Source organism: Rutilus rutilus (genome assembly GCF_951802725.1).
Source record: "Rutilus rutilus genome assembly, chromosome: 23".
Classification (NCBI taxonomy): domain Eukaryota; kingdom Metazoa; phylum Chordata; class Actinopteri; order Cypriniformes; family Leuciscidae; genus Rutilus; species Rutilus rutilus.
This window is the reverse complement of record NC_140233.1, coordinates 1,711,349-1,720,341: the sequence shown is the minus strand read 5'-3', so window position 1 is coordinate 1,720,341 and position 8,993 is coordinate 1,711,349. Positions and strand designations below refer to the sequence as shown.

Sequence of the window (8,993 nt, the reverse complement as noted above, 5' to 3'; positions counted from 1 at the left end):
CCCTAGTTCCCTGAGAAGGGAACGAGACGATGCGTCAATGACGCTTTGGGAACGCTTCTGCGTGATTGCGTCTGAAGCACTTGTATCAACTAGTCCAATGGCGAGAGTGGGCGTCACGGGCGGGTGACGTGACGACCAGGAAAGGATAAAGGACATCTGGTTTAGAACCGCGCTAGCTTCGAAAAGGGCCGAAGCAAGTCGATCACAGGGATGTAGGAAGTATGGCAAAGTGACGCATCATCTCGTTCCCTTCTTAGGGAACTAGGGTTACAGTCGTAACCTGAGACGTTCCCTTTCGAGGGAACTCGCGATGCGTCAATGACGCTTTGGGAACGAGGATGCCCAATACGCCATACGAAACAGAACCTGTCTGTGTGAATACTGCACAACTAAGACAAGAGCATTGAGAACCTGGGGAAACGCCCAGGTCAAAGTTGCAAAACCTTACGAATGTGAGCGGAGATGACCAGGCTGCCGCATACCACATCCTACAAGGATATATACATATATAATAAGGCTTCTAAGCCGCCATACTCCTGACCTGGTCTAAAAGCACCACGGAGGAAACAACCAAAGGTCCCCCCCCCCCCCCCCCCCCCCTCAGGGAAGTACCACCAAAAGGGACATGGTTGGCATTAAGGCCGCCACATGCACCCTCAGTGTGGAAGGGGAAAACCCTGCGGAAAAATTAACCAGCAGTAACTCCAGCACTGTACCAATCGGGCAGTAAACTGGGCCACACTGCCCGAGACCCTCAATATGAAGTGAAAACCCATCACAAAGTTTCCTCGTGGAGGGAGCTCTGGAGTGAAGTATGGTCTCCACAACCTCAGTTGAGAGACCAAAGTCAATGAGTTGGGCCCCCTCAGAGGCCAAACCCACGGGATCCAAAATCTCTGGGCTGGGTGAAAGATCACCCAATCCACTTGAGACTGAAGGTCCCTCCTGACTGGAATCTCCAAGGGAGAGCCGTCGAGGAGAGACACCGGGTCTGAGAACCAGTAGGCACGGTCAGTACGGTTGTACTAATAGTATAATCATCCATCCCGGCGGACCTTCTCCAGAACTCCTGGGAGCAGAGTAATCAGGGAAAGATGTACAGACGAAGCCTCGGCCATGTCCATACCACAACGTCCAGCCCCAAGAGAGCTGGCACTGCATGAAAAGTGGGATTTTCGACAGTTACCGGCGCTGTAGATTGTCGTGGAATTTCAGGTTTACGACTGCAAACGGCAATTTACAGGCAACACTGCAAACTGTCGGAAATTGTCGGAAATTGACGTGGGACTTGCTTGCCCCGTGACCCCCCTCCCTCTAATGCTTTAACATGTAAATGAGACTGCTGTGAGCTTTACAAATGCAAATGAGGGTAGCAGGGGGAGTTTTATCCCAGGTGACTCAAAGGTATTAACTTAATTCTAAAAAAAATACAATATTTATTTATAACGCAAAATTAAAAACAGCCAAGGCTGACCAAAGTGCTGTAAAGGGCAATAGATAAAATGCAGGGCAGAAACAGGACAATTAAAAAAAAAAACAATAGTTGTGTCAAGGGGTATTAAAAGTTTTCAAGGATGTTTTGAAGATGGAAATTGAGGGAGCTAGTCTGATATAGAGGGGTAGACTGTTCCAAAGTTTTGGGCCTGCAGTCGCAAAAGTGCAGTCGCCTCGTTTTTTAAGTCTGGATCTCGATGAGAAGACAGTGATCACTGGATCTCAAAGTACGAGATGGAGTGTACGGGCAGAGGAGATTGGTCAGATATTAGGGGGCCGGTTTGTTAAGAGCTTTATACACAAATAGTACAATTTTAAAATCAATCCTGAATGTGACAGGTGGAGTTTGAATAAAATAGGGGTGATCGACTCATATTTGCGTGTCCTGGTGAGAAGTCTAGCCGCTGCGTTTTGAACTAGCTGTAGACGAGAGAGAGAGGCCTGAGATAGCCCAAAATAAAGTGAGTTACAATAGTCTAAGGCCATCCTTAAAAATATTCTTGTTTGCCGTAACCCGACCGACCCTGTCAATTTAGTAGCCTACCGACCCAATTATTTATTTTTTCCCCCTTTTAGTCCGACCGACTTGCCGGCTGAAACTTGTGTTAAGACCGACCGCTTTTTTGTAACTCTTCAAACAACTAATATAAATGCAATAAAATAATATTAGTTATTAAGTATTGTGAATATAAATTCCGTAGGCCTGCATACAAACATAAGCTATAGCAGTGTGATTTTTATTTCAAAATAAGAGATTTTTGTTTAACAGTAACACCAGTGACACAACTGCAGGGGACCACTACTTTCATTATAAATTTTATAATATGTATTCTGCATTTTTTTTTATATATATCATTTACATAATATATTTGATAGTTATGTATACATTATTGTATTTTAAATGGTGTGAAAATCTGTTATTGACCTCAAAATAAAGCATTTTCCCTCTGTACATGACTGTGGGGACGAGCACTTCTGTGGTGCTTGAAATTCTATATAATTCATAAAAATCAAATATTGCCACATTGATGGCTCAAGAGGGTGTAATTGTTCAAATAACATATTGTTTTATTTTAAAATGTAAAGAAATTGTAACCCTAAAGTGTTTTTTAAGTGTAATATTTCTGTAAAGGCTAGGGACAGAAAAATTGACATTTTCATAGAATGACCCTCTTACATTTTAGCTTAAATTGATATATTTAATGAAAGTAGCTAGATTAGTTACTATGTGTCATTAGCAATAGCCAATGTTATGTAAAAAAGACACAAAACCATTTATTTCAACAATTAATTTCAATCAGGCTTTGCCACAAAGGTAAAATGTGCATTCCATGCAAACAGCATCACAATCTCTTAGAGCCCAACCACTGTGCATAATACAACACGAACAGAAGATTGTATTTGACTCATGCTGCATACACATACGCAATGACAAGAATTATGCCTGCTGTACATATAGAGTTACAACTACGATTAGAGTTGTTTACATAAAATGTACCTCGTTTCTATTTTGCATTAAAAATGTTTGTGGCCCCTTTAAGAAATCCCTCTCTTCTCGCGATACTATTCACTTGTGCTGGACGCGTGCGCGCGACCAGAGAACGGCAGCCATTTTTCATTGTTCAGGAGAGCTCCATGACGGTGCGTGCATCGATCGGATTCTGTGTTATACGTTCTTCTTTCTTGGTAAATATTACTCCAATATCTTTAATATGCACAAATAATTTGTGAAGCGAAGTTAAAAGAACATTTGATGTGTACATTTTTGTTTATAGATTTATTTGGAGCGCATGTGTGACGAGTGAACCTCGTGGTGATCGGACGGTAAAGGATTGGGTATGTACATTTTATGGTTTATGGGGGAAATTACTGATGGCATGTTTATTTGATAAATCTGTTAATGAGTTGAATCTATATTCTGTGATTATACAGTATAACTTTATGGTTAAATGCATATTTCTGGTTCCGCGTGGCATGATTAAACGTGGGTTGTGGCTTTGTTAAAGTGCTTTTATTTCTCTTGTAACTTAGGCCTAAGTTACCTCAGCCACTGCCGTATTCCAGTTTGTGTTATCGTATTTAATTGTAGCCTAACATATTTTGGTTTGGAGAAATCAATTTAAATCTGACCAGTTGCAGTGTATTACACTGCATTTCAGTTTGAATTGAGTTAAGTATTCTGTGGATTTGGGCATTGATCCACTGGTTAAGCTTTTTGTGACATTTGATTGTCATCTTCAAATTTACTGTAAACTGTTTCTACAATTTCTTTTTTTTTTTTTTTTTTTTTTTTAACTAGTGAAATCTATTTTTTTTCTTGTGAAATCTCTTCGAACAAGGCAAACTTTTTTCTTAATCAGACTTTTATCTGTTTAATTGTGCTTCCATTGACCGCTGTCACTTATTTTAAACAGCAGTCAGAATAAAACCCCAATTTCAAAAAGCATAGTTTGCTTCCGGTGTGTATTTCTGCAATTTCACCCGGTTGCATTTTTTCTCCTTTGTTTAATTTTACTGTGACTTATGTTGTTCTTATTAATTTTACTGTGACTTATGTTGTTCTTATTAATATCACTCTCAATTAATTGTTTTCCAGCTGCCTTAAAGACATATTACAAGATAGTGCGCAGGAGCTTCAGGTACAAACAACCAGATCTTGCATTGCAGGCGGAAGCTGTGGTGAATTCAGCTCGGAGTCGAGCGAGAAGAAAGACGGTAAGATTTATTAGATTAGATTCGTTTTTGGTCAATGTGACTATTTTTCAGGTGCATTAATAGATGTGTGTTGTCCATACGCAGTGCATTGCGCAGTATTGATTGTCTTTATTGGTTTTAACAGCTGCTAAAAGCGAGACAGAGTGTGCTAGCTGAGGATGAGGTGGGCCTTCGGAAGTGTGCTACCATAGACCTGATGTCTGATGAGGAAGACGGCATCGTCGGCGGGGTGTCTGGATGGATTGTGCGACCTCCGTCCTGTCGCAGCCAGGAGCTCACCGAGCTCTGTGCTACGCTGCAGTCGAGATTAGAGGCGACTCCAAAGTTCAGGGCAACGCACCACAGACGTCTGCAAAATGGACCGAATTCAGACAGAATGCCGCTAGTTACCTGCAGCTGTATTTTGTCAGGCCTTGTGAAATGTAAGAATATTCTGTTTTTCATGATTTCATCATAAAGCAAGAGGTCATGGGATTGATGGCTATTATTTGTTTAATAATTGTAAATAATCCTGTAATTTACAGGAAGCCGTATGCCATCTTCACAACTCTGAGACAAATTGTGGGCGCTACGAACTGGATCAAGGTAAAAAAAAAAAAAAAAAGAATCTTACATTCTTTTATTTTTTTACTTTCATAAAAACTTACAAACATTTTAAAGGTAAGATTCAAAGAATATGCTTTCATTCTCTTGTATAAGAAAATAGATCCGTTATAGTTTACGATCTTATTCATACATTTTGTTTCCATAGAGTAACCTCGCCTCATAACGAGGGCGTAACCTTACATTTACTCAGAGCTATGTCTGCAAGTCCAGATTTTCATGACGCTGATCATGACGACATTGTAAGTAACTTTTACTATTTTCTCCTTGTTTCATTTTACTGTGACTTGCGTTGTTTTTATTCATATCACTCTCATTTAATTGTTTTCCAGCTGCCTGTAAGACATACTACGAGACAGTACGCAGGAGCTTCAGGTACAAACAACCAGATCTGGCATTGCAGGCCGAAGCTGTGAAGAGTTCAGCTCGGAGTCGAGCGAGAAGAAAGAGGGTAAGATTTTTAGTCAATGTGACTATTTTTCACGTGCATTAATAGATGTTTTCGTGTCCATACGCAGTGCATCACAGTACTGATTGTCTGTATTGGTTGTTTTTACAGCTGCTAGAAGCGAGACGGTGTGCTAGGTGAGGATGAGGTGGGCATTTGGAAGTGCGCCACCATAGATCTGATGTCCGATGAAGTTCAACCACCAGCCAGGAGCTCACAGAGCTCTGTGCTACGCTGCAGTCGAGATTAGAGGCGACTCCTAAATACAGGGCAACGCACCACAGACGTTTTCAAAATGGATCGAATTCAGAGAGAACGCCGCTAGTCACCTACTACAGCTCCGAAGATGAAAACAGACACTGAGCTTCCAATTTGTTGTGTGTGCAGATGATCTATGCTTTGTACATAGGTGTATATTGTTTTGTGTTTGTGCTAATAAAGCTCTTTCTTTGAAAGAGGCAAATTTTCCTTTCCTTTATAAATTCATGTCCATGATGGTAATAGTGTAGTCCATAGGTTAACAATGACATGAATATACCACAGAATAGCATATTATGAATATAAAAAAATAATTTATATAGGCTATATTATTATTTATATGAATATTATAATTTTTTGAATTTTTAATGAGCGAGGGTGACCAATAGTAACAGATCTGCCAACCAATCACGAGTGATTTTTCTTGTTTAAACCACGTGGGTTCAACCAATAGTGAGTGAGGAAATTCAAGCCTTTCTCTGGCGGGAGCTGCTATTCATATGGTAATTAGAGCCATTCACACCTCCGGCGCGAGCGCTCTGCATACGTCATGGTTCGTTTCCGACAATATTCGGCACAGACGAACGCGACGTTCACAGGCTGTAAATTGTCGTTAACTGCCGAAAATTAGGGAGATTTGCGGCCGTTTACGGGGTCGGAAATCCCAATTTTCATGCAGTGTGGGTGTGTGAGGGAGAACCGAAGAGAGACGAAGAGATCCACTTGTGCCTGACCATAAACCCCCCAAATGTACTCCTCACCTCGGTGTGGAGCCTCCATTCCCTGGGCCTCAGCCCCTGCCTCAACAGGATGTCTGCTCCAACATATTTATGTATTACCATATTACCGATGTGTTGTCTGTAAGGACAAGCACATGATGGTCCCTCAGGTCTGGGAGGAATGTCTCAACGCATTGAAGACTGCCATCATCTCCAGGCAATTTATGTGCCAAAAAGATGATGACTCCTCCACAGGCCCTGGGATGAGCGGCCTCCCAAAACCGCTCCCCAGCCGGTGAGGGAAGCATCTGTCGAGATAGCAACTCGATGGCAAAGAGCTCCCAACACCGGAACCTGGGAAAGGAACCAGTATTTCCTCCATATAACCAAGGCGCAGAGACACCGCTGCGTGATCTTGATCGTACGAAGTGGGTTTCCCCTCGGGGAGAACCCTCTGGTTCTGAGCCACCACTGCAAGGGTCTCATGTACAGTAGGCCAAAGGGAATCACAATGGACCTGCTGCCATGAGGCCCAACAGTTTCTCGAACTGTTTCACAGTGCGTGACTGCTCATGTGGGATAGGAACCAGTATTACCTCCATATAACCAAGGCGCGGAGAAACCGCCGCGTGATCTTGATCATACAAAGTGGGTTTCCCCTCGGGGAGAACCCTCTGGCTCTGAGCAACCACTGCAAGGGTCTCATGTACAGCAGGCCAAAGGATATCACATTGGATGCTGCTGCCATGAGGCCCAACAGTTTCTCAAACTGTTTCATAATGCGTGACTGCTCATGTGAGATAGGAACCAGTATTTCCTCCATATAACCAAGGCGCGGAGACACCGGCGCGTGATCTTGATCGTACGAAGTGGGTTTCCCCTCGGGGAGAACCCTCTGGTTCTGAGCCACCACTGCAAGGGTCTCATGTACAGTAGGCCAAAGGGTATCACATTGTATCACCAACAGTTTCTCGAACTGTTTTACAGTGCGTGACTGGCCTAGCATCAACTCTTTTGTGGCTGTGAGGATAGCAGCTACACGAACGGGCAATAGTGTGGCTCGCATCGTGACTGAATCCCATACCACACCAAGGAAAGTGGTTCTCTGTAATGGAGAAAGCACACTCTTCTTGGCATTGAGTCTCAACCCCAAATTCTTCATCAGAGCGAGGACGACATCTCGATGCCGAACCGCTAACTGCTCTGATTCCGCCAGAATCAGCCAGTCATCGATGTAGTTCAGAACGCGTAGCCCTGCAGCCTGACGGGGCCAGAGCTGCATCTACGCACTTTGTGAACGTGCGGGATGATAGAGCTAGACCGAATGGAAGCACCCGATAATGGTATTCTTTGCCCCCCAAAAGAAAACCACAGGAACTTCCTTTGTAGAGGGAGGATGGAAGTAAGCGCCTTTTAAATCTATCGTGACAAACCAGTCCTCGGATCTGATTTGAGTCACGATCTGTTGAGAGTGAGCATATTGAACTTGAGTTTCATGACTGCACGATACAACAGACGGAGATCTAAAATGGGACGCAACCCCCCATCCTTTTTCGGAACAATAAAGTAGCGGTAATAAAGTAACAGTAAAACCCCGATACTCTGTCGGGCGAGTACACCTGCTCTATAGCTCCCTTCGCTAATAGAGACTCTACTTCTTGCTCCATTACCAGAGCCTGCTCGGGATGTACTAACACGAGTAGCACCCCGTTGTAACAAGTTGGAGGAGAACGAAACTGGATTCTGTAACCTCTCTCTATTATCTGCAGGACCCATGGAGATATATTCGGCAGATTCTTCCACTCTGTCAGAAAATCTACTAAGGGTACCAGTCTCTCGAGACTGGCCTCTGATGTTATTGTAACAGCCACTTCGGTGACCTGAAGCATCCTGGCAGGAAACAATCGAACTGACTGTTTTTGAACCCCCCTAAGAGGGTGCGAGTTTGACACGGTGTCGTGGTGACACTGAGCCATGTGCTCGCTGGAGACCGCTGCGCCCCGAGACCAAGGGTGCGGGGTTGGCAGAACGGCCTCCTGAGGGCACCGAGGTGGGGCGGGCACCGTATACTGAGGTTAACACCGCTCCTCCTCGGTCGGGGTTGCCCCCAGAGGTCTGACACCAGTGGCATCAGGACCTTGGCCGAAGGTCCTTTTTCACCTTTTTCACAGAAAAACAGTCCTCAGATCCATCTTCTGCTTTAAAGGCTTCTGTTGAGAATGCAATTCTGGTCCCCAATCTTTCTGAGGGGGAGCACAGGAAATGACACTCTGCCTGTACAAGGAGTTTGTTAATGGCTAGTGCTGCTCCGCCCAGCAGCCCCATTTATGAAGTTATAAACTCCAAACTCATTGTACACAGGAGATTGAGATGGTTTTTAGAATCTTCAATTCCCTTAACTCGATGCTCAGCACATAATTTTACCATTTAATTCCTCCAAATAAAATGTAGTAAAAGATCAACCAGACAAGTTACACAGTCTGGATGAAATGCTGAACTTATACATGAATCTAACTAATGAAAGTCAGATAAGCAAATTTAAATGCAGCCCACTTATTTAATTCCTCAGAATCAAACAGCAAAAGATCAACCAGACAAGTTAATATAGTCTATGGCTGAATATATATTTATAGGCTATATAAGCTTATATATAAAAATAGATTCAACATACAATAAAATAATCCTAAATTCGTAGCTTGCAATACACTATATCTCTTTAATCAATGCATTGCATTTGTATAACCACTGGAGTCTTA

General features: G+C 43.1%; 1 long non-coding RNA gene across 1 annotated transcript; it reads left to right on the top strand.

Annotated features, from left to right (window-relative positions):
- The first annotated feature begins 2,355 nt into the window (after positions 1-2,355).
- On the top strand, positions 2,356-5,639 carry LOC311283525. The gene is made up of 7 exons (XR_014626083.1): positions 2,356-3,180; positions 3,270-4,209; positions 4,334-4,631; positions 4,734-4,794; positions 4,961-5,054; positions 5,145-5,263; positions 5,372-5,639. It is a non-coding gene; the product is annotated as an uncharacterized lncRNA (long non-coding RNA).
- The last annotated feature ends 3,354 nt before the right edge of the window (positions 5,640-8,993 follow it).